Source organism: Balearica regulorum, chromosome Z, assembly GCF_011004875.1.
Source record: "Balearica regulorum gibbericeps isolate bBalReg1 chromosome Z, bBalReg1.pri, whole genome shotgun sequence".
NCBI classification, from domain to species: domain Eukaryota; kingdom Metazoa; phylum Chordata; class Aves; order Gruiformes; family Gruidae; genus Balearica; species Balearica regulorum.
Window position 1 is genome coordinate 28088596 of NC_046220.1, and position 26888 is coordinate 28115483.

General features: G+C 42.8%; 1 protein-coding gene across 15 annotated transcripts in view; it reads right to left on the bottom strand.

Moving 5' to 3' along the window:
* PAM (peptidylglycine alpha-amidating monooxygenase) overlaps nt 1–25852 on the bottom strand; it is a 142974-nt gene extending 117122 nt beyond the window's left edge. For all 15 annotated transcript variants that reach the window (XM_075740960.1, XM_075740959.1, XM_075740958.1 and 12 more), the window contains exon 1: nt 25705–25852. The gene's annotated coding sequence lies outside the window, so the exon portion shown is untranslated. The remainder of the gene's footprint in view (nt 1–25704) is intronic.
* Nucleotides 25853–26888: the final 1036 nt, after the last annotated feature.

Here is a 26888-nt window from a genome sequence, read left to right on the forward strand (position 1 = left end):
CACTTGCCCACCCGACATACGACATCCTCGATGAAAGTATACCTTTCCCCTCACACTTGACAGGAGTCGCCTCCAGAGGCTGAGGGCCTGCGCCTTCTTCCCAATTGCCTTGTCAATGCCCCCTTCCCTAGACAAGGATCCCAGCTGCTTGGCCTCCCTGCCCTCCAGTTCCAGGCTACTGGCCCCGTTATCCCAGCAGCGGAGCAGCCAGGTAATGATGTGCTCCCCTGGAAGGCGGCTGAAGTCTTTCCGCATATCTCGCGGCTCACTCAGGGACAGAGATCGGGTGATCACTTCTGGTTCTGGCTCTTCTTCTTCTTGTGATGGCCCTGGTTCATCATCATCTCTCACTAAGTGAACTGATTTCTTTGTGTATAGGGGTGACTGATATTGGTATGGGTTGATCTTTTGGCTCGGCTGCAGTGCCTGTTGCGGGGGCCTGGGCAGCTGCAGTGCCTGTGGGTCTGCTCTCCCTCTGGATGGTGCTGTCTACTGTCAAGCAGTGTTTGATAGATGGTGGCCAGGGCCCAGCACAGCGCAGTAAGTTGTGTCTCCTTAGAATCCCCACAGCATTTTCCTTTCAAATATTCTACCATTTTATCAGGGTCTTGCAATTGTTCAGGAGTGAAGCTCCAAACCATTGGGGGTGAAAAGGTCTCTAGATACCCGCCCATACTCTGCCACATGCCATGCCAGCCCTGACCATTCAGTCTTGGCGAATATCCCTGGGTAATATTCTTGAAACAATTTTTGCTAACCCTGAACAGGACTTGGAAAACAGTCAGGAGACCTAGCAATAGGAATATACTGGCCTGAACATTCCAAGGGTATTCAAAATTCTCCAAAAATTGTTGTAACCAACCAAAAGGGAAAAGAGGAGGTGAAAGAGTGGGAGAAGGTATCCCCCCCCGTCTTCCCCATAGATCGGGTGCAGTTATTAATCAGTTCTAAAAAATATTGACTGAGGTACAGGCCTGACCGAAATGCTACATACAAGTACCAGCTCAGACTCATGACTGTCGATGATATCTTATCATAAGTCATTATCACACAATACAACAATATGAGAACAGGAACCCCTCTCCCAGAGGTGATAAACAGCACCGCAGGGACTGCATAGACTAAACACGGGTTTACAAACCAGAGCCATGTAACCAAACAGAACATCATTATGACCAGCGCCTGTTTCAATAACATCATAAATTCTTATGACAATTTTTCTTTAACACACTTGGGTCAGACTTGTCCTTATCACAACCCCTCGAGCCCCACGTTGGGCGCCAAAAAGGACTGACGTGGTTTAGGCCCAGCTGGCAGCTGAGCGCCACGTGGCTGCTCACTCACTCCTTCCCCAGAGGGACAGGGAGGAGAACGGGAAAAAACAACGACAAAAGCCTCGAGGGTTGGGATAAGGGCAGTTTACTGGGATAACAAGGGAGAGGGAAAAAACCAATCAACAACAGTGCTGATAACAAATATTAACAATGGGTGATAATAGAGAACAATTTACAGAACCAACAACCGACCGACTGACCGACCAGACACTCAGCCCGTCCCAGAACCGCGCCGAAACTGCGCCGCCCCTCCCCTACCCGACTAGCCCCCTTTTATGGTGAGCATGATGTCAAATGGTATGGAATAGCCCCCGGCCAGCTTGGGTCACCTGTCCTGGCTCCTTGGGAAATTAACTCTATCCTTGCCAGAACCAAGACATTGAGTCAGAAATTTATCTCTAGAAGAAGGACCTTTCCACCATCACCAGACTTTAAGATGCCTCTAGCTTTTATTATAGCAAAATGAGTTATGAAAAGACCTACACCTGCTTATGGCACAAGAGTAAATTACTTGCCATATATGCTCCCAGCCTCAAACTCTACTACTATTAGACAAATAAAAGAGCCACTGTCCCCAATTAAGTGGGTTACTTTTCCAGAGAAACAACTCCCACCTGAACAGAAAAATGAGAAAATTTAATATTATGACTACAATCCCTCTCCTGTAACCACAAGAAGTCTGAGAGAGGGACATGTAAGAAGGATGAGAATATCTGTTTTCATGCTGAAGTCATTTACAGTTTCACAGCACTTTACAACTGGCCGATCGCACTTTACAACTGGCCGATCTCTGCACTGGAGACTTCGCAGATGGAATATGTTATTTCTGTATCTTCCAGTAGTTCCTGTCTAGCTTTTACACAGAAATACAAAAGGTAAACTATTAAAGGTTCCTTGACAGAAGTTAATTAGGACAAAAGAATGCCTTGCAGAACATCTGGTAAGCAAGCTGAGCAAGGCAAGCTACACTCCTTAAATTAGCTCAACTGAGACAGACACTGCAGTAAAATGAGCACCTTAGCCAGTTGTTTTTCCATCTTGGCCCTAAAGGTGAGCAAATACAGATTATGTTGGAAGGTTTACTTTTATTTAAAGATGGCTCAAAGTGGCCAAATTTATTACAAGAGGACAGACATGCTTGATTTAGTCAGTTAAAATAAAGGATTTGTACAATGGATATTGAATTGAGAGTTATAGCAATGATCTTCACAAAACAATCACAAAAGCAGTATATATATATATATATATATAAAAAACTTTAATATTTTCTCCAAGAAGGTTTCACATATAAACAAGAAAGGCACAGATACAAAAAGAAAACAGAACCCATTGCCACTGCATCATGTTTTATTACTGATTTATTTCTTTGTCCTATGCATAACACACCTATGTAGGCACAAAGAATGCCAATTTATTGTACTCCTTGCCAGAGTACAAAACACGTAGAAAATTGCTTTTGAAGAGGATTTGTCATTTGAGTGGAACTTGCTTTGGCAGTGTTCAGAAAACAAAAACCAAACAGAATCAGTGAAAAGATTTTCTTTAAAATAAACTGGAATGACAGAGCATACTAAGAGAAGCAGGCCTTCAAGAAAAGCACCTTTTTGCTTATCTGAAGGTAAATCTATTAAAAGATCCCTCTAATGTGTTAGCTCTCCTTTAAACACAACAACAAACCCACCCACCCCCAAATCCAAAGTAGATCCTAAAGCCCTATCTACCAGTAATATATGCAATTCTTGCCCTTAACAGTAGTTTAAATAAAATTTTAAAAGTCAAACTCACTGCAACATTCAGTTTGAGTTTCACCAACAAAGAGTAAACAGCTCTAACAAAACCATAAACAACAGATATGAAGATACTGCTCCTAAAGATTATCTGGTATCACAGACTGCTTGGAAAGCAAAACAATGAGCTAAATAAACATACAACATGAGCTAGCAGATCTAATTAGGTAAATCATATTTTGGTTTTGTTTTAGAAAAAGAGTAGTACTGTGAGGTAGCACTATAAAACATTAACTGATGAACTCCTCCTCTGATACCTGAGCAGATACAAAACATGCTCTTATTAGCTCCCAATGATGAAAAGGAGGAAGATGCTTGAGGCATTCCTTCAAGCAGCATGCACTACACTAACACCCAAATATCTTACCTGCAGAAAGTTTTGGCATTTATATTTGAGAGCTAATGGTGCCACATCAACTCATCAGTTAAGGGAGGCCCAAAACCATGGGGTACCTCCTATGGACTTGATCTACAAAATGGACTCCAATACTGGAGAGATAGGTATGCATTAAAATTTTAGCAAAATCAGAGAACGAAAGGACAGTTTGACACAGCTCACAAGAACTTACAGAGGACAAACTGACTTAGAATTTGATAAAAATGAAAAATGCATATCAAAGTATCACCACAGTATGCTCCTACTAGGTGTACCATTCTCCACATCCACAGTGCAGCATGATTGCTTTGTATTTTACCTAACTGTTGAAGTTTCATTATACTACCAATCAATAAGTTACTTTTCCACATGTGGATACATGACAGGCTCCACTTCTAAAAGAAAGTTGTGGCTTGCAAAGGATTTAATGAAAGTCACAAAACTGGATATACCAGGCCTAATCCTATCTGATACCGTGTGATTAAATGGAAGCAATCTAATTTTTGCTAATCCTCCCTTGAAAGAAGGAAATAACTAGGATATTGAAAGTTATAACTGTATATATTTAAGATCCGCTATAGGACATCTCAAAGATTAACAGCAAGGAAAATAAACAAACGAAACACCTGACAGTTTGTGCATAGCAAGGGAAATGGCCTTAGAAGATTCACATATGCGACATACTAGAATTGCTTTTAAGATCAGAACTAGTTTGCTCCTTTACAAAATCTGTGCTACCATTATCTTTTGGGGAAGCTATGTTAAATCAAAGACAAAAATCCTGACTGTAATAATATTTGTTCTAATTGGGCTCAGACAACACTGAGTACACACAAACAAAGCTCATGTTTGAAATCAAAGAGCAGGCAAGGGGGCAACTCAGCTGCAGGGGTTGAAGTGACTGCCCATCCACCTGTCTAGTGCATGTGCCTTGGCCTAAATACCAGATTTTCATTAAATGCATATTCTTCTCTTGTAGATCAACACTAGTTTGACACACAGAAAAGACTGCTCCAAGGCAGACAGCTGACTGCAGCTGTACTCTCACACACGCTAAACAAAAGCTAATCCAGAGCAGGAGCCGATACTGCTAATCCAGAGCAGGAGCCGATACTGCTAACAGCAGCAACGACCACCATTGAAAGAAATAAAACACATTGAATCACTTCATCAAATGCTTTATAGCCATGCAGAGGCAAATAATTAACTTTACCTGAAGCAATTTCTTGGCCTCTTTTTATGTTAGAAAATGAGAGGAAATGTCACACTAAATATCACCACATTATCACATCCCAGACAAGGAAGTCTGGAGCAAGGAAGACATACCCTTGATCACATCAGGGAATAATTAGGCCAACTGAACACATGTAAGCCCATGGGCCCTGACAGGATGCACCCATGAGTCCTGAGAGAGCTGGATGATGTCACTGCAGGGCCACTCATGATAATCTTTGATCAATCATGGCAACTGGGAGAGATGCTCGGGGACTGAAGGAATCACCTGTGAGGGTGACAAGGCACTGGTATAAGTTGCCTAGTGAGGTTGTGGAGCCTCCATTCTTGGAGACTGCACAACAAGTGTCCCCACAATGCATTATCCATACTATTTTTAACATCAAGTTTTGATTTTTTATTGATAGCCTTACTGGGTTTATGTGCCCAGGAGCTGGCAGTGGGGTGGCTGCAGGGGCAGCCTCTGTGAGGAGATGCAGTGGCTGCCCTGTGCTGGAAACAGCCAGCTCCAACAGACCCACGCCAGGGTGCAGCTGAGCCCCCCAGCCAAGATGGCAGTGCCTCTGCAAAAGACTATTTGAGAAAGGCAAAAAACACTGCACAGCAGAGTGTGAGAGCAAGGACTGAGGGAAAAAAAGCATGAGGAACACCTCTGCAGACACCCAGGCCAGTGAAGGAGAGGAGGAGGTGCTTCAGGCACTACAGCTGAGATTCCCCTGTGGCCGCTGGACAGCCCCACATTGGGACAGATATCCACACTGCAGCCCATGGAGGACCCCATGTGGGGGGCATGCAGAAATGCCCCAAAGGAGGATGCAGCCCATGGAGAGCCCAACCTACTCTATTTTTAATTGGCAATAAATTAATCTTCCCCAAGTTGATTCTGTTTGCCTGTAATGGTAACTGGCAAGTGATCTCCAAGTCTTTATCTTGACCCATTAGATGCTCTATCTTATTTTCACTCCCCATCCTGCTGAGGAGGGAGAGTAAGAAAGCAGCTGGGTGGGGGTCTGGTAGCTAGCCAAGGTCAACCCACATCATATGCCACCAAGGTTTTAAAAGAAACAGGCCATACAGTAAATGATTGACAGAATTGTTTGCACTTTGATTTCACTACAGTAGTAATAAAGCTGTGAAACAAAGCAAATCAGTTTTAGATATGACTATGCCAATCTAGCCCACAGTGAAATTACAAATTGCAATGCAGAACAAGGTCAGTAAGTGGTAATTTCTGCCCTTGATGTGTACTATCCATTCATTAAAAAACAAACAAAAAAAACCCCAAGCCCCCAACAACCCCCAACTTCAAATAAAACTAATAACCAGATACTACAATGCTTGACAAAAATCTTGCCTCAGAGATCAATTTCAAGAACATGGTCTGTCAATTCATTACTAATAATTGAATATATGCTATTGTAATTGAAAAGAGATCATATATTCAATTAATATACACATACATACACTGTAACTCAAAAACTCTTCCTAAGCAAACTACTGTGTTTCTATGTAAGTTGTCTTGACAGGGATGAAAAGATGAAATAAGACACAGATGGAGATCTTCATGATTTGAAAATCATTCAAAGAAAAGCCTTAGTGCTTACTGAAAACCACAATAACTATAGGGAGACAGAGGCCTGTTGTGAACATAAAGCTTCTAGCACTGACCAACGAATAAATCTTTTCTATTCCTAGAAAACACATTTCATTCTTTGGAAATAATTGCTCCTGAAAGCATCTAATAAGAATACAAATTCAAAAGTTCAGGTCAGTCTGAATAAAGAAGTTTTCAACAGTGGCCTTCTAAATTTCAGTAAAGCAGTAACTCCGTACTGATTTCCCCAACTCAGTCCTCAAGGAAAAAAGTACTCGGTATTAAATGAAAATACTGCATGACAGAAGTAAATCAAATTCAGAAGAGGGCACCAAACTCATGAACTATAAGCAGAACAGAAATATGAAACAACAAAAGCTAGAGAAAACAGCTCAATTTAGAAAAGCCAATTATAGATAAACAACTGTTTTGAATGATATTTTGAAGACATAACTATGAAGCTGACAATCACTTTTAAAAGTCTCCAAAAATGAAGGGAGCAGGGGAGAAAGAGAGGAAAAGAAAAAACTCTCAGAAATCTGGCAAACATATATTATCCTCCAGTAATAGTATTGATTGATAAGCAATTGTTCAAAATGGGGCATTGAAAGAACTGGATGAAGAAATGAAAAATTGAAACTGACTAAACAGAGAGACAGAACAAGATGAGGAAGAAGTCAGCCTGGGAAAATGGGGATCTGGAGCCATGGGGACAGCAAACAACAGGCAGGAGTAGCAGGAAGCTTTTCCCACAGCCAGAAGGGCCCATTAGCTTGCTTCCAGAAAAATCTTGGCAACATCAAGAATTTCAACAACAAAGATAGCTTTAATCCATGGTTACCCCTTTTTCTGGCACACATATATATCCATCAAGATTACTAAGAAACCCTAGTAACTACAGATGATATCTTACAGCCAAAACTGCCAACATCCCAAGAAACATGAACCCTGAGAAACTTTCATATTGCATTTCACAGTGAATACAAATTCTTCAAAAAAGCACTTAAGTATAACAAGATAATAACTTAGAGACTATTTTGCAAATGTATTTAGTACAATTGTGTCCACTACATGGATAGTCAGAACAGAATCCGAATAAAAGAGGTCAAATAGAGTAACTAAATAATGAGAACTCTATAGCATCAAAAACCTGCGAATTGCCTGAAGATGACAGGAAACTGCACTTACGCCAATAGAGTTGGGTTTGAGATTAATTAAATCATTAATCCTTTTTGTCTGCAAGTCATTTTCAGAAAACACTTCAGCTTGACATTAGGAAAGTACTGTATGTGCATTATTTTATAAAAGCAATCTTCAACATTTTGATGTTGCTTCTGTATTCACAAGAAAAATAATTAGTTTGCAGTTTCTGAAGTTTTTGTCAGTTTTTTTTTTTGTTAATGCTCATTTTCCAGTGTTAACTCATGTTAAAACCTTCTTGACACCACCATATTCTTTTACTCCCTACTGTCATACAGGATCCTGAAAACAGCAAAGATGGTAGTCTATGAACTACTAGGAGGCAGGTCTCCCAAAACTGAAAAAAACCAACCAAACAAAAAACCAAAACCAAAAAAACCCTAAGAAAATAAAATAATAATAAAAAACCCCACAATGGAATATGCTTGCCCAAGGCAAGCTGCTTTTGATTCACATTGTTAGTCTCTAACACTAGAAACCACAGAACCCTGCTAACCTCGCCTAGAGCTACTTTTCCCATGCAGAAAGGATACTTCCAGCTCTCTGTGGGGAGTATGGCAACTGTAAAGCCCCAGTGCAGATTTTCTAAGATCTCTAAGCACCAATGTTGACTTTAGACCACCTGCTTAATATTGCTACACTATGCTGAAGCTTGTATTTCAAAGATAAAGTGAAATAAACATCAGTATCACTGTTCTTACACAAGTAATGTATTTTTCCAATTTTAATTTTACACAATTCAAGTATCAGAGATGGCAATAAAGGAAGCACTTGTAATGAAAATTGACTTCTCTAAAGAGATAGAGTTATACTAGGTCTGTTAGTTCCATTTCCTACCTAGTCAGTTTCTGGATCTAGAGCAAGGCCATTTCACAAACAAATTAAACTGGGGTTGCGGGGAGACAAGACAGGACAACATGGGATGAAGACAACAAGAAAACTAGCTAGCAATGGCAACTATCTTGAAATAAGAAAGTAAGAGCAAACAAAAAAAAATAATCCATATTCCACACAAATATTTAGTTTAACTACTATATTAAAATACATTTTAAACAGAACTTACAGACTGAGTAACACAGTTCTCAAGGGACATGCTTCTTTTAAAGCCGTGATAATCATTTAAACCCCACATTAGCTTAAAAGAAGTTAACGCAATCTTGACGACATACCTGCTCAAAATATGCCACCAAACCTCCCAACTACAACGCACTCTAACTTTACAGTTATGGGCTCATCTCTAAGTGTTGCACAGCTAGAAAGTTTTATATCAACAGCAATGCAAAGAAATCCTCTTTTAAAGTATGAGATGTTTTCAGTAAAGCCATAGATTAGTTACATAGGAACTTTTATTTATATTTACACTGTTATGGAAAAGTAACAAATAAAAGTTAATGTTTTAGGCATCTTCCTGAAGCTTAAGGCTATAAAACACAATATGGTAAGCATTCCAATAATGAATCCACTGAGTAAAATAGTAGAAAACTTGCTGGTATTCTATCTAAAAAGTGAGACAACTGGTGCTAGAAGCTAATTATTTACTCCCAAACAGCAAAAACAGGATAAAGACAAATGTAAGTGCAAGCCAGAGTACAGCCTTGGAAAGCCCAAATAACCAAACATTGCCACAGATCAAAGATCCTCTCCCACGATCAAGCAGTGGTCTAAGACATCTGAGGAAAGCTACATCACCTCAAAACAAGTTTTCCAAAATAGATTGATTCTAACTATGCTTCCAATTCATCTCTGAAACAGCAGCTACTGCAAGAAATAGTCACAAGTAATCAAATAAACTTCCTTGCTACATCAGCTAAGTATGGAATACCTTTACCAACAAGCAAAAGAAACAACATTGTAGTAATGATTCTTTTTGATACAACACACAAACAAGACCCACAAGGTTATGACAACAGTAGAAGTACATCCAACAAGCTGATCTGAATTTTGCAAGCAGCCAAAACCAATTCCCAATTCCTTCACACACTGCTAGCTCTGATGCCTATTAAAAAAAGAAAACCCCACAAACCCCCCACAAAACCCCCCTAATAAATATGCAATTTTGCTTCCAGTCTGATTAGATTCAAAACACAACAATTTCCACTCATATCATCATGAGTGCAACAACAGCACACAAATCAATATAATATAGATAATGTAGTACTGCATTATCTATCTGTATTATCCTCACATATCCTTAGGAAAAAAAAGGCTAAGTATCACATGACACACACTACTGTTAGAAGACCAACCTCCAAATCAGAGATGTCTTTTGAAGACCACATAAAAACAGGAACTGGTCTCTACATGCAGCTCTGAGTAACTGTTTTTTCCCCCCACAAGCAAAACAGAAGAAATTTTGGTAGCTATTCACTTTATTCAATTCAGTTTCTTCTGAAGACGAAGTGGTTCATACTTAAACGCAGTTAAAAAGAACCAATCAGCATTCTATATCCCATAGTGGAAAAAAGCCAGTATCAAAGTTTCCAGGACAGAAGCAGAACATGGTCCAGAACCAAGGCAAACAAATACAATGTCCTTTTGTTCAACCAACTCTTTTCAGAAAGAAAGGTGAGAAAGTTTCAATGCAACATGCTCTTTTTCATGATATCTGGTCATTACTGATTTTGTTTCAGGTCAGACATAGTCTCAGCTTTATCAAGGTTTTCACCATACGTCGATGTATAAATACTCATTACATGCACTTCTGCTTTCACAAGTGACATGACTATAAGCCTGAAAAAGATCTCTTTTTTAATACTAAAGAGAAGCCTGCCCTGAAATGCTCTGTTCACTATCTCCTCTAAACTCTGGCCCAATCATTTCAAATTCAACAAACCATGCTGTGTATTGGTAGCCCTGTGGAAGACATTGCACCTGAATTAGTGATCTTGGGCAAGCCACGTCTGCTCTATGAGGCCTTGTACTTCAGGCTTGGGAAGCCCGCATGTTAACGTGGGCAGCTGCTGCAAGGGAATCGGCTGGAGTGCCCCGTGCTAGTCTGTGCTGCATGCTCATGGGTATCATGAAAGAGACATTCCTCCTGCTTGTCAGGGGAAGATATATTGTGCACACCTTGTGGATATATCCTCTGCAACAGAAAAAAGTTATCCAAAATGAGATGGCTTTAGTTTTACTCCAGCCCAGAGGCCTAAGAGACAAAATTTATAAGAAACCACCTTCTATTTATGGAAAAATATAAACAAGTGAAAGGAAAAAAAAAACCACAAAAAGAAATCAGGATGGTGGATAGACTGATTACACCCTCCACTCCCTCGTTCAGCGGGGAAAGGAAAAAGTACACCAGGATTAATTATCCCAATTTGGTGGCTCACATACAAAATCCATATTGACTGACTAGATTTGAATCTTCACCATCAAAGCAGCACTGGGTGATTGAGGTCCCATAAGAAGGTAACAAACTTTATATTCTGCCGACAGTACACTGGTAATGACTGGTCATAACTGTCAGAAGGTGATGGCTCTAATGGTTACAGGCCTGAAGTTACTGTAATTCACAGGGACTCATCCCTACATCTGAAAAATAAACTGATTGAAATTAATTCCCTGGAAGGGATAGGTAGAAGAACCTGCTTGTTAAATCTCTTTGCTATTACAATTGAGTTTCTACCTGCCTTTTATAGCCAAAGTTCAGGTAGCTAAAGTACATGAAACATAGTAATATGTAAAACGTACATAAAGTACATATTACTAGACACAACTTGATGGCAGGCAAAACTTCAATGACAACAGGGGGCAAATACTCTTCCATGGTTCATACTACCACTGTGGGAAAAGTGGTTACAGTTCCTGCTTATTTGGAGCCCCCCCTCAAAATGTGTTACATCCAAACAGTACAGGCTGCACAGAGGCTATATAGAGACAACCCAGATGACTGCAGGCATTAGAGACTGGAGTTATTCAGAGTGCCCATTCCCCCCCTTCAACAGCCTCATCTGGTCAGTGAAAATGCCTGATGGCTCCCAGAGAATGACAGTTGGTTAATTATCACTAAACAAGGCTGCCTCACACTCAAGAGCTGCAGTGCCCGACGTTATCAGTCTCCTCTCGCAAGCTGTATCTGAAGACGTGGCATGCTGCGTGGGATCCAGCAAAGGCTTTCTTTGGCATTCCAGCTGCTAACGAACCACAGGAGCAATCTGCACACTTGTACTCAGGACAGCAGTACACCTGGCACACTACAGCCCCAAAGGTATCTACACAGGCCCATGATTTGCCATGGCCTGGTAGCCTGGTGTTTGGAAGATTTCAATACTTCCTCACATTGTAAATCACACAGCTATGCAGATGATGTCATCTGCATCGCTGCGGGGACTGCTGGTCCCATTGAACAAGAAGTGGGAGAAGCATTAACGTTACTGAGACAATGCAATATCATAGTCAGGAAATTAACCCCAAAAAAATTCAGAGAACTGCCACAGAAGTAAAATTTGGAATAATTTGGCAGAGACTATGCAGAATGATGCCCAAATCAGCTAAAAAACCCATACTTTATATGGCAGAAATGCAGAGCAAAGTAGAAACGCAGAAGATTATTGGTCTTTAGGAGTTGTGGAAGCAATTTATACCATACTTGGCCTAGATATTAAGATCATTATATAATATAGTAAGGACAAATAAAAAGTCAGTTCTTTCCAGAAGAAAAGGTAAGAGCTGCCTTTGAACAAGCAAAGAAAGCAGTTTCCCATGCAGCAGTTTTAGCCCAAAAACTAGCCAATAAGACTTTTAAGATTGAAGTCCTGCTATCAGATCAGAATGCAGCTTATTGGAGCCTCTGGCAGCAAGAGGACAGGTGGCACATACTGTTGGGCTTTTGGTCTCTGAGGTTGCCCCCATCAACACAAAACTACAACAGCTTTGGTCTGCTTATTCAACCCTAGCTGAAATAAAGAATCACCCAGAAGGCCAAAGCTGCCGATAACAGGGCTCCCAATTTTTACAGCAGGTACTGTCAAATGACTCCAGTCAGTAAACATGGAAGGCACAACAAACTAGTACTGTGAAATGGAAATGGTGCATTTCTACACTTACATCTCCCAGCCCTTACAGGAGAAAAGAGCACAAATTGGCCTAGGTGATGACACTGTGGCTTCACCACCTGGTCTGCCTTCATCTTGGGCATAGCAGGCCCCAGCATACATGAGCAATTTACCCAAGAGCAGAAGCAGAATGTATGGGCCACTGATGGGTTACCAAGATAGATGAAAGAAAAACTGCAGCGGAAAGCAGCAGCATTTGAAACAGCCGGGCAAACCTCCCCAACCTATTAAGGGAAGGGGGAAGCAGTCAATATGTCAAATTGATGGCTGCAGCTATGCTGCTGGAAGACCCATCAGCTTGAGAAATCTTTATACTGACTATACTGTGGTATAAAAAAGGTCTCACATTCTTGGCTAGTAAATGACAAGCAGATGACTGGATGATACCTGGTAAACCTCTTTGGTGGCATGATTTGGTAAACATGAGAGAGCAAGCGCAAAACCATTGTTTTTTAGGTAACACAAGTAGATGCCTACACTTCATATCATGGTGAGCTAAAGTAGGAATACAATGCAGTTGCTGATCAGTTAGCCAAGGTATGTATTACTGCAGTAACCTCCAATGAGGAAGTGTTAGCTGAGCGGGCTCAAGTCAGGTCATTCAGGCATAGTTGCTACCTACACAGTGACAAAACAGAAGCAATCCTTGCTCCAGAGAGGCCATTCAAAATGTCTTTCAATACCACTAGATCTGCAAATTAACATAAGCAAGAAAACTGCCACAACAACCCCATGGAAAAATAGAACAGTGGGTAGCCCCAGGCCTAGACATTACACTGGGCCACTTCCAAATGGCCAGGGTTTGCAGTAAATATTGGTGATGGCAGATATACGCACAACGACCTGACAGTATTGCCTACTTCCCACACTGATCAGAAGGCCACTATGAAAGACCTTCACTGTTTAAGTCAACGGTTTGGTATTCCCACTTGTATTACATCAGATAATGGTTGTAATTTCCAGGATAAAAGGTCCAGCAATAGTGTGGTGAAAACCAGGTAGCATGGACTTATCACACACCACATCAACCTTGTGAAGCCAATTTAGTAGAGCACACTAACACCTTACCAAAAAAAAAAAAAAAAAAAAAAAAAAAAAATTGTGAATTCTTCCATCCACCCAACCACACTTTGGTGGAACTGGCCAACAGTGCTGCCACAAACATTAATAAATCTGAACAGCAGGCCAGGAGTCCAAGGTTACACCACTTACAAACTATTGTTAGGCCATCACCATACAGCAAGGCTCACCAGGTTCCTGTCTGAAAACAGAGAGCACTGTCTATCTTGGTACTGGATAGACAATCTTGTTTATACTGATCCCTGCCAAGATACTGGCCCCAGGTGCTGAGGACTACATTCTTAATTTCAGAACACTCAGCCAATACTCCTTAATATGTTCTGCAACATGCATTTCATGAAAGGTTGTGCTTTCCATCTGTTTTGCAGAAAGCAGATATGAGTATCCTCCCCGGGAAGTCTCAGTCCTCACTAGTCCGCAGCGACATCTGTCGGTAACCTGCAGGTTGCAGTGGTGCTCCAAGTGCCACCTGCCCAGCGTATCTCTGGGGACAATGGACACTCTGGTGGGAACTAAAACGCCAGTTTTTAGCAGATGTCTCTGCTGGTCAACATCCGAGGATAGCAGGAAAGGAAGCCTTGGAAATGGGTGTGGGGGGGAACGCCCCATGCCTTGACGACCCTTGAAGAGATTGCTTTACAACCCCTGCTATGCACTACTCACCTCATACAGAGAGAAATACAGATTATTCTCATCAGTAAGAGTTACTATCTTTCTTTCATACAAACTACAATGTTAAAACATCTTTAGCATGATAGACTAAGGTCCATTCCACAAAAGAAAGACCATAATAACTCACTGCTACTACCATCACAGCTGGTGACTCATGGAAAGTCTGAAAAATAATTGTCCTTCCTGAGTGAATTATATGGGCAGTTTCTTATGGGAATTAGATTTTGAGATCACATCTTAAATACCTTTGCAGGCCTGAAAATGTTTTTATTGTCAGCAAAAAAACCCTCAAGTCATTGCTAGAGTTGGACCCTTACCGTGTGGCAGCAGGCGGACTCAGAACCCTCAGATAAGTTTTCTCCTTCTCTCTGAATCTCCAGAATAGCCATTTAACACGCTAGTTTGGAGAACTGTTATTTTAACTAAACAGACTTAGTCACTCAAGTATGTGCATTTTACACAGTCTCTCATAATGTCCTCACAGAGAAACTAGTGAAAAACAGACAGTGAGGGGGACTGGCTGAACTGCTAGGCTCAAAAGGCTGTTAGCAACCAGTGGCATTAAGTCCACCTGGAGGCCAGTCACTAGCAGTGTACCCCAGCAGTCAATACTGGCTCCAGTCCTGTTCAACATCTTCATTAATGATCTGGATTGTGGGGCAGTGTCCACCCTCAGCAAGTCTGCAGGGGACATCAGACTGGGAGGAGTGGCCAATACACCAGCAGGTCATGCAGCCAGAGGGACCTCGACAGGCTGTAGAAAGGGTCTGACATGAAACCTCATGAAGTTCAACCAAGTGAAATGTGAAGTTCTGCATCTGGGAAGGGACACTAGCACAGGCTGGAGGCTGATGAGCTAGAAAGTAGTTTTGCAGTAAAGGCCCTGGTGGACAAGGTGAACAGAAGCCAGCAATGTACACTCATGGCAAAGGCAGCCAGCAGCATCCTGCACTCTTTGAGGAATAGCATCACCACCAGGTTGAGAGGTGATCCTTCAGCTTCCAGTCAGCACTGGTGAGGCCACACCTGGAGTGCTGCGTCCAGTTCTGGGCAACCCAGTACAAGACAGACATGGACATGCTGGCACAAGTCCCGAAAAGGGCTACAAAGATGACTGAGGGACTAGGGCACCTGCCATATGAGGAGAGGTACGACTGTTTATAGCCTGAAGAGGAAGAGGCTTGCTGGGCAGGGGGTGGAATCTTATCAATACATATAAATAACAGGTTGACTGGCATGGTGTGAAAGCAGAGAGCGCCAGACTCTTCTCAGCGGTGCCCACTGACAGGAGGCAATGGGCATAAATTGAATCACAAGAAATTATGTCTCAACAAAAGAAAACACTTGCTTATTAGGAGAGTGCTCAAACATGGGAAAAAGCTGCCCAGAGCAGCTGTGGAGTCTCCATCCATGAAGGTAGTCAAAACTTGACTGAATACAGTCCTAGGCAACCTGATCTAGCTGACCCTGCATAAGTAGGGGGGTGGGGTTATACTATATGATCTCCAAAGGCTCCTTCCCACCTCAGTCATCCTGTGATTCTGTATTAATCTCAAAGGGAGAAAGCAGGGTGAAACAGTCAAAGAAAAGAAAAAAAAAACAAAAAAAAAACCAACAAAGATTATTAGTAAGCACATTTTTGCAGTCAAAAAGAAACAAAACTAGAAATCACTGTTTAATTAATGTTCTCATAACTGACACATGCAATAAAAGCTATGGTATATAGGAATAGCTTTTAGAGGAACAGCTAGGCTCTCTAAAATTAGATATCACAGAAAGTTCTTCTGAAAGGACTAAATTAACATGTTTAAAAAATTAATAATTTTGTGATCCAAATATATTAACACTGTTTCAATACGAACATCAGTAATCAAGCAGAAAGCAAAAGCTATTTAGAGTCAGGGTAAAAAAGATGCATTAAAATCCACCAGAAATCCTTAATCTCTTCCATAATGAGATTGGGATTTTTAGTACCATGCAATCCAGCTCCTTAACTTGAGTTCAGGGTACAACATGCTTGCAAAAGGAATTAAAACCAACTGATTTTAACCAGCCTGAATACAAATAATGCATGGAAAAAAACAAAGAACTTAACTTACAAGTCTGTAACAGAGCACTGCTGATTTAAAACAAATGCTAGTTTTCGTAACTGTTTTCCTTCTCTTTAAACGGACTGCTGTAAAGATGCAACGGCTGACTTGATCACCTTTCAAGTTCCTTTTCTCCACTGCTGAAAATATCCAGCTTTAGGGCCCACAAACAACATTCAAGGAGAAAAGAATGCTGTTAAAGGAAGCTGACATATAAAACAAAATAATCACTGGCACTCCAGAATCAAAAACAGTCCCAAAGCAGTAAGTACTGTTGTTGTGGATAAAACACTGGACTACAACCAACTTCAGTACCCACACAGATGTAAAGGTGTAGTTTCACAGAGAATTGACTCAACTGGGAAGGGGTACAGGGAGGAATCATAGACGACAGATGGGTATCTACTTCTAAAAGCAAAGGCTATGGCTTCCTGGAAAGACGTGGAAGGAGGATGTAAATATAATTGTGTATCACTGATGCGGGATTATGAATGCATGCCAATGAACCTCAGAGAACAAAGCTACCAACTATACTCAATAATTATTGATGTAATCTTTTAAATACCTCTTAACAAAGACGTGAGAAATAACACATTTGCTGCAACACAGACTAGATATATGAGCCATTCCAGTCTGTCTTTCCTGTTTCCTTCTCTCGTCGCGTCGTGTTAGCCTACTCTTCAATTTTCCAGTCTTTCAGTTCAGTTTTTTGGTCAATAGTTCCTATAAGACCTTCTCCTATCCCAGTTTTCCATTTCCTCACCCAATCTACATCTTTGTCAGTCCACCTCCAGACCTCACAAAATTTCTCACTCTCCTGATTGTACATCTCCAGTGGGTCATGGTCCCAACAGTATCTACTGATGCCACATTTCTCTGCACACTGGCTTGCTTCAGTGGACTTACCTTCATCTCAACTCTCTCCTCAGTTCACCTACTTCTCCTTAAGTTCTCTTCTGATCTCAGCTCCTCAGTCCTCTATTCCCTTCACAGTAAAGCAACACCTTAACCCTGACATGGAAGACTTCACCACCAATACTTAACAATTTGTCAACATTACAAGCTACAGACCTTGGAAACTTACTGTAGGAAATACCAGACAGCCTTTTTAAATGTATAAGGCTGACCATCATCCTGTAGTTTAGAAATGTACCTTGGAGCTATTTCTACTTAACATCTATATACCTGTACCTGAATTCATTTTAATTTCACTGAAGCTGCTTTTAATAAAACAGAATCAAAGAGAAGGGGAAATTGAACAGATGCTGAAGTAAAGAATAATTGCATAGGGAAATGAAAAATGGAGTAGCAGAAGAAATGAAATATGAATTTACTTACATTATCTTGGCAGATTATATCATCTTTCTTTGATGAAATAGAAGATTCTTCCCCCAGACAAAAGAAAATGTAGTAGAGCTGGTTTGGGGGTGGGGGCAGAATTCGATATATTTTCATCCATGCTACAACATGGAAAATTATTAGTTAAACTGGAAGAAATTGGATTAGTAGATGTAAAAAAAAAAAAAAAAATTAGTATGAGAGTAGTTAAACAAAGACAACTGCAACTAGCATTGAAACAAGAGTGAAGTGATAAGAGTTTCATTAACTAAGAATGGTTCAAAAACACAGCCTTAGTATTTGCATAAAAGAAACTGACACAAAATACAGGAGAAAAACCTGTAACATCTGCTGAAGCAGGACTGAAGAGATACTACTCATTCACAGGAAGATCAGAATGCCATAAAAAGAAACGGATAATTTTGAGAATCAAAACAAGAAATGTATCCTTTTTTTTTTTAATTTCTGCTTTTTTGCCAAGCACTTTGGGACTTTCTGCTCTTAGCTACCAGTTTATCAGCTGGAAAGAACATAGGTGTCAGGTGATCGCATAATCACAGCTACTATGATGTACTCAAAATAACAAATAGCAACAATAAAAAACAACTTTAAGGGATATTTAGTAATTTCAACTTCTCTCTATTCTAAATCTGCTTATACTAGTCACTGTCTTAATATGCATCATCAAGTACAGTCCCTGTCACCATGTACAGGAAAGATGTATTCAAACTATAGGCAGTAGAAGAAAAGGCTACTGGAATCACAGAATATCTCAAATTGGAAGGGACTCATAAGGATCATCAAGTCCAACTGCCTGCTCCTTGTAGGACTACCTAAAACTAAACCATATGACTAAGAGCATTGTCCAGGTGCTCCTTGAACTCTGACAGGCTTGGTGCCGTGACCACTTTCCTGGAGAGCCTGTTCCAGTGACTGATCACCCTTTTCCTAACATCCAGTCTGAACTTTCCCTGACGCAGCTTCATCCCATTTTCTGGCAACCTGTCACTGGTTACAGGAGAAAGGAGATCAGCACGTCCCCCTCTGCTGCCCTCCTTGAGGAAGGTGTAGACTGCCATGAGGTCACCTCTCAGCCATCTCTTCTCTAAACTGTACTGAACAAGCTCTTAATTTTCCCAGTGTGTAATGAGACAAAGACAGCCTGAATCATTCAGCCTAGCAACATAATGTCTAAAAGTAAACGTGATTGCTCTCTATAAATAAACCAAAGGATATACCAATCACAGGGAAAGAACTAAGAATTAAGCTACTGAATGACACTAAACAGGAGCAAATGAGTATACGAAGGCCATGAATAATTTACGCTGGAAATTAGATGGACAGTTTTGAAGCAAGAAAGGTATGCTGTGGATCGTCATTTTTAAGATGAATAAATGTTCTATTTACAGGCCTGCAACAGAGAGCAAATGTACAGCTAATAAAAACTCATTTGTATACTTGGGTGGAAGGGATAAAAGCAAAACAAATCTCTAATTTTATTATTTTTATAGTGGTCCTCTAGGGTTAATCTAGTCCTGTGCCTAAAAAAACCCAACAACCAAACACCAAAAAAACCCCACAAAAAAAAAAATCCACCACCACCACACACAAAAACCCCCACCCCAATACACACACACAAAAAACCCCTCCACACAACACACACACATGAAAAAAAGAGTATACACTCCCCCCCCCCCAAAAAAAGAAGAAAGTTTCACAAATCTTAAGTTCAGTGTAAACATTTCTTTATAATCCCTTTTTGTTCCTGTGGTGGGTTGACCCTGGCTGGAGGCCAGGTGCCCACCAAAGCTGCTCTGTCACTGCCCTCCTCAGCTGGACAGGGGAAAGAAAACATAATGAAAGGCTCGTGGGTTGAGATAAGGACAAGGAGAGATCACTCACTAATTATTGTCACAAGCAAAACACACTCAACTCAGGAAAATTAATCTGATTTATTACCAAGCAAATAAAAGCAGAGCAATGAGAAATAAAACCAAACCTTAAAACACCTCCCCTCGCCCCGCCCTTGTTCCTGGGCTTAACTTCACTCTTGATTTCTCTCCCTCCTCCCCACAGGGGCACAGGGGGAAAGGGAATGGGGGTTGTGGTCAGTTCATCACATGCTGTCTCTGCCCCTCCTTCCTCCTCAGGGGGAGGACTCCTCACACTCTGCCCCTGTTCCAGTGTGGGGTCCCTCCCACGGGAGACAGTCCTCCACCAACTTATTTGACATGAGTCCTTCCTACAGGCTGCTGTTCTTCACAAACTGCTTCAACGTGGGTCCCTTCCACGGAACGCAGTCCTTCAGGACCAGACTGCTCCGGCGTCGGTCCCCCACAGGGTCACAAGTCCTGCCAGCAAACCTGCACCAGCATGGGCTCCTCTCTTCATGGGACCACAGGTCCTGCCAGGAGCTTGCTCCAGTGTGGGCTTCCCATGGGGTCACAGCCTCCTTCAGGTGTATCCACCTGCTCCAGCATGGGGTCCTCCACGGGCTGCAGGTGGAATCTCTGCTCCCCATCATCCTCCATGGGCTGCAGGAGGACAGCCTACCTCACCATGATCTTCACCACGGGCTGCAGGGGGATCTCTGCTCCGGCACCTGGAGTGCCTCCTTCCCCTCCTTCTGCATTGACTTTGGTGTCTGCGAAGTTGTTTCTCTCCCATCTTCTGACTCTCTCTGGCTGCAAAAACTGCTCCTTCCCCCCCCCCCCCCTTCTTAAATGTTAGCACAGAGGCACTAGCAGCATCACTAACAGGCTCAGACTTGGCCAGCGGCAGGTCCATCTTGGAGCCGGCTGGCAGTGGTTCTGTCAGACCTAGGGGAAGCTTCTAGCAGCTTCTCACAGAAGCCACCCCTGTAGCTCCCCCACTACCAAAACCTTGCCACACAAACGGAAAACAGTACCCAAGTATGAAAGACTAATAATCCCTTTTTGTTTCTAAGTATGAAAAACCTGAGGGTATACTAACACAGAAGATTGAAAACAAGGCCACTTGCAACATCCAATGGGTGTGTCAGAAGCTTTTTTTTTTTTCAAAGTTATTTAAACCTTGATTAACCCTACACACTAGGGACCATGACAGAGATAGATGATTTTAAAACAGACTATAAACTCTTGGCATATCCTTCTTTTGTAGAGATTTATATAGCAAATATATTAGTACACCAGGACCATGAATGTACAGATTAAAGCAGCAGAGCAGGAGTAAGAAGAATGGCACACCTGCTGCAAATAAAGAGATCAAGTGGAGTCATAAAATCCGAGAAAGAATATAGATAACAGAAAGGAACTGGCAGGCACTGGTGCAGCGTGAGATGGTACCACGTACATGGAACTGCAAATATGCAACATGATTCAACATCACCCTTGGCATTCTTTGTCAAAAGGGAACATAAATGCAGCAAAGATCATGCAATATCATTACCAGCCAAGAATAACCCAAAAGACATGATGAGGACTTGATAGCCAACACTCCTTGCTACTCTTGTCACTGCAAGTAATCCTGGCCAGATTGACGGGATACCCATCTGTCCCGGTCTTCATAAATGTAGGTGTGCAAAAGCATAAGTATGAAAGGATGAAAGGAATCTATGAGATATCAAACACAAGTTACTGAAATTGGTTTTGTTCAAAACAGCAGTCATGCATCCTTCTATGCAGTGATCCATTGTGAGCTGCTGCACTTTAAACTCTTATACTTCATCTGGTTTCACATCCTGTTTGGCTGTTGCAGAACCACGGTATCTTAAAACAGACTATTTGCCAAGTGACATCTGCTGCACAAAATCTAGGAAGTTCCTCCCTGCAGCAGGAAGAGCCTAGGTTATCATTTATTGTCTTTTTGGTTTCAGCAAAACATACTTTTTTCTTTGCATAAAATGGTGGATTCCTTTAAGTGAGTATTTTGATTAATAACAATAATAATACATTGATGGGTGGAAGGAGAGTGAGAAAAACCCTTACTGTAAAAAGTACGGTAAGTGTTCACGGTGCATGGAGTGCTGTTACGACAGAGCTCTTCCAACTAATGACTGCTAAGCGTCTTCCTTAGAGGTCAGGCAGCTTGTTTCTAGTAACCAAATCAGAAAAGCTTTCTTTCTTTTAGCATCTCTTCACATATAATCTCCACATATCCTTTCAGAGGCTACTTCTACATTTGATTCACTTTCTCAGAGATGAAAAAGAGAATCTCTATGCAACTTGTGTTTCTTAATAATAATATCTAGATACATACCTGAAGAACAGTAAGTTTCAAAAGACAGCACTAACCATGAATTTTGCTTCCCCTTTATACCTACGCTAATTTTCTTTGTCAGTACTTGTTCTTTGCTCACATGGTTACAACATGTATCTCATAATCTTACTTGATTTCACCTTATCCTTCCAGAAGTTTATCATAACCTTAACATACAAAGCCCTCCACACTTTCATTCCCACATACTTCCAATAACAAAGTTACAAAATGCATTGAAATACTTGTTTTAATACAAATTATAAAATAACCCATAAAAGTTAAGAGATACTGAATAAAAATATTTTTCAAGTAAAACTTTTAGGTTTTTCCATAGGAACACATTGAATTGTTATTTCATCAACACCCCTGGGCAGTGTATAAATAACACCCTCTCTTCCTTACACAGGCCAATTGAAAGAAACTGAATCTGAGTACAGGTAAGAATGACAGGACATTAGAAAAAAGTTCTCCACTCATCACAGGAGAAAGAAGTATGCTGTAAATCCTCACTGTTTTTCAGCAGCCCAAAGCTTTTCAATTTTATACATTCTCACTACTTTACAGAAAAAAAAAAGGGGGGGGGGGGGGGCAAAATCAAGCAAAGAAGAAGGAAAGTTACCATGTTCTAGCCTACAAATATTAAATGTCTCAACAGTTCCATCTCTTCCGAACTTCATTTTTTTGTAGTCAGAAAATACTTATTTGTGCCTTGGGAAAACATCCTGTATTTATTCCATTGTTCTAAGTTCTGCAGCATGAAAAAGCAGAACTTAAACTAGGCTCACTAGTCCAAGTTTCTTTCTGTCACTTTAACATTAGACTGAACCATGATGTCTCAAGTAGAGATTTTTTTTAAAAAAAATTCAGAATACTTTGACTATACAAACTGTTATTCTAGACCAGACTAGTAAATCATTCTAGCAACAATTTGCTAAGAACAGGCAGCACCAAATCAGATACCATTCTCAAGATACAAGAAGACTAATAAGACAAACATATCATATGACATGGTATGGTATATCTACTCCATAAAGTATTTAATTCTAATTGCTACAAATTGTTTTCACTTATAAAACAGAAATAATTTTTCTAGCTTGTTTGGCTTGGTTTGTGTTAATTTTCAGATCTTTGTTTGTACTAATAGCTGTAATTTTGGACAGTAATATTATATGTGTAAGCATCCGAGGAGATTTATTGATTTCAAATATCATCAGTGATGGTCAGATCCAATTAAGCGTTAAATGGAGAATTGGCAAGTTATAAAACTACTTTCAAATATAGTCTTCATTTCATTGTACATGCCATTGTTCTTGAGTATGCAACATGGACACTTTTGTCAATTTGTCAAATGAGGACTGCAGAACAAATCCCAACCTCTTGGCTCCCTTTCAGCCATGACTACATGTAAAATGGGAACAATATGCTAAGAACAAGTTTGTCTTCAGTATCTATGCATTTTACACCACAGTTCCTTAGAATTCATACCTAAGGAATCAAGAACAAAACTCCTCTCAAACTGAACATTTTGTGGTTATCAGCCACATGCAGGGAAATAACTTCCAGAAGAACAGATTCAATCGTATCCTGTCTTATTTGATAGTCAGCAGCCTGGACGTTATCTCACTTGATAAAGAAACGGATGAGCAACAAAATGGTGGGGCCGTATTTTGGATCAGATCTCTGAGGTTATTTTGAGCCTGCTTGCACACATGCTTGTGCAGACCTCTGCCGCCATTTGTCAGAGGAAGGGCGATGTGTTCTTTATCTGCTTTTGGCTACGTGTTAGCTCTTACCTCTCATTTTCACCTCCACCAGTGATGGGATCACCACATCAGAGAAACTACCTGAGTATGAGAGGATTAAATTCAACCTGCTTTCCATTTTCTAAGCACTAGTCAGCAAACATGCATCAATCTTCCAGTAAAGTTATTTTTAAAAACTATCTCCTGATTTCAGATCTACAGTACAAAACAGACTCCTGATTTCAGATCTACAATACATAACAGAAATATAAATAAGAGTCTAACATATAAATCATCTAAAAAAGTTAAGTTTGGTTAAGATTTTGGGATTGAACTGTAGTTTTCTGAAAGCTAGATTTATTACTGATACTTTTAATGCTGGACCACCTGTAAAGACACAGGAGCAGCACACCAAATCAAAAAGGAAACAAAAGGCCTTATTCATATCAAGTGACATATCAGAAATTAAAATATCTGTCTTCTTACAAGAAGACTTTTATTTCCATGCCAAACAGACACTTAGTCTTTAATAAGTAACTTAAAAATTCTAATTAATGCCAGTGATTTCCTTTTTTTATTGCAACACATAAGAATGCTCATCTGCAAGGCTACAGTAGGCAATCTTAAAACAGTCTGCAGTAAAACATACCAACTTGTCAACACCATACCTCTGTGTTGGTGGTTACCAGACAGACTGAGAACTGACAATGGTTTTACCATTCCAGAAGGGCTTGGGACCCACGTGTTCATAAACCAATTCTCACAGCATGGCCACATGCTGGCAAGTGAATAGTTATATGGTATGTTCAAAAACACATGCAAACCAAAATTGTGAGAGACTGACACATAAAACATACATCTTTCAAAACAAATGCGTAAGATCTAGTACAGAGGTTTGTTTTTTTTTTTTAAAGTAACAGAATGAGCAGTGGAGGCTTAAAAAAAAAAAAGGGAAAAAAAGCGCCACTCCCAGGGACTAACGAGAACCATATCACCACAGCTCAAAACAGCTGGAAGTCAAGATTAACAAAACGTCAACACTTGACTGCTTTCCATGGCTGGACATCTAGAAATGAAGAAATGACAACCTCAACAGCGCCAAAGTCCGAAGGGGCTCCGGCTCTACCTCGTTCAGCCATCTTCCCCATTACCGCAGCCCGGATTCCGCCCAAACGCACCGTCTCCGAGCTGCCATTGTCCTTTTAAGCCGGACCCCATGACAAGAGGGAGGAACTGACCCCCGGGACGGCCGCCCCGTTCCCCTCCGCCCAGCACTCAGCCGACAGCGCTCTCCCCCCCGCCCCGCCGGCGGTGCAAGGGCTGACGGTGCGGAGAGACGCAGGAAACTTTGGCGAGAGGAAAGCGCGTTGTGCCCTGGCCGCCCCCCTCCGGCGCCCCGGGGAAGCTCGTCCCTCCAACTACCTTACACGGAACACAAAAACCCCGGCGGGCCGGGGGGCTCCGAGAGAGACCTCGACGTGCCCAACCCGTCAGGTGGAGGCAGAGCTCTGCCGCCCCGGGGACAGGGCAAGCAGGATGGTACTCTCCCTCCCCCTCTCCCCTCCCCCCCACGCCGCAGCCCCACAGCGCCGCAGTCCAGGGGAAAGCCGGACCCGGCAGCCGTACAGCCGCGGCCCCCGGCGGCCCTCCAGCTGCCCCGGGCAGCTTCCCTCGCGCCGCAGCCTGCAGCCCTCCCTCAGGCATCCGCGGGGAGGCGCCGCGCCTCCGGCACCGCGGCCCGCCCGGCGAACAGCAAAGCCGGGGCACGTGTGCCCGGGAATGTGCAGCGCAGCCAGGGGAAGCGAGCGTCCAGCCGCCGATCGGGGCACGGGGCCCTTCCAGCGGGAGAAAGGACAGGGACCAGCCTCCGCCGCGGGGCTGGGGCAAATCACCACAACTCCAACTCCCTCCTTCCCCTTCTCCTTCCCCCGCGCCCGTGTTATACGCGAAGCACGTGAAACTCACGGGAGAAAGCCGCACGGCCGACTCTCGCCCGCACTGCCTCAGCGCTGCTGGCGGCGGCAGCAACGCGGGAGTCTGCCGCGCACTGTCGCCGCGAATCCCCTTCCTGCCGCCGCGTCGGCCCCGCCCCCCGCGGGACAGCCCGCCCCCGACGCCCCGCCCCCCCGGCCGCAGCCCCGCCTCGCCCCGCCCGGCGCGGGGGACGAGGCGCCTCTCACGTCTGCCTGCGCATTTCTCCGGAGGGGGGAGGGAGGGGAGCGCTGCCCGTCACCGCGGCGGCTCGGCTCGGAACGGCACGACACGACACGACACGACACGGGGGCTCTCCCGGTCCGGTGGTGCCTGCCTCCGCCGAGCGGCGGTGGGAGACGCAGGGAAGGGTCTCGGGGTCAGCCTTGCGGGTCCGAGGGGTGCGAGCCCACGGGGGGCGGGAACAAACTGCCCTGTCCCTTCGCGGTGCGGGCAGGTTCGTCTGTCTGCCTGTCTGTCTTCTGAGCGGTTCCGACCCCGCCTGGCCGCTCTCCCTGGCCCAGGCGCCCTGGTGAGAGTTGCCACTTCTCCCGGAAAGCCAGTGCTGTCCCCGCGAGTGGGTCGGTGGGGGTGAGCGGGGCCCTCCGTGTGGACGGCGGCACTCCGGTGCATTCAGGACGCCGTGGGCAGTGCCCGGCCTGCTGGCTGCCGTTGCTGTGACAGCGCTTGGCGGGCAGGAGCCGGTGGTTCCACGTGCTGTCAGTCCCAGTGGGCGAGAATTCCCTCCGCGCCGGGAGCGAAGACGCTGCGGTCGCGGGGTCGCAAGCTGTCGTAAGCGAAGTGAGGGAAGCGCTCTGGAAGACCCGCTCTCCCAGACGGGAGAGATTTTTAAAGCCTGCCCGGGAGTTTGTACACCTCTTGCCTTGGTGAACAGAGTAATAGAGCCCGGCGGGCACCTGCATCTCAAACGAGACAAACACAGGCTTTTGTTAGGATGAGAAAGTTTGCTCCGTCTAGCCCCGAGGGAGTTTCGGTGGTGGAGTTGTGACAGCTCCCGGGTAACCCCCCGGAGTTACTGACTCAGGGTAATGGGGAGCCAGAGAAAGGTAACCTCCGAGGGGTGGAAGCCGAGAACAGCAGGGTCAGTTACTGGTCGTGAAGAATGCAAGTCAGACATGCGGATTGTTATTGGAACCTTGTTGAACTCTGGGGTACTT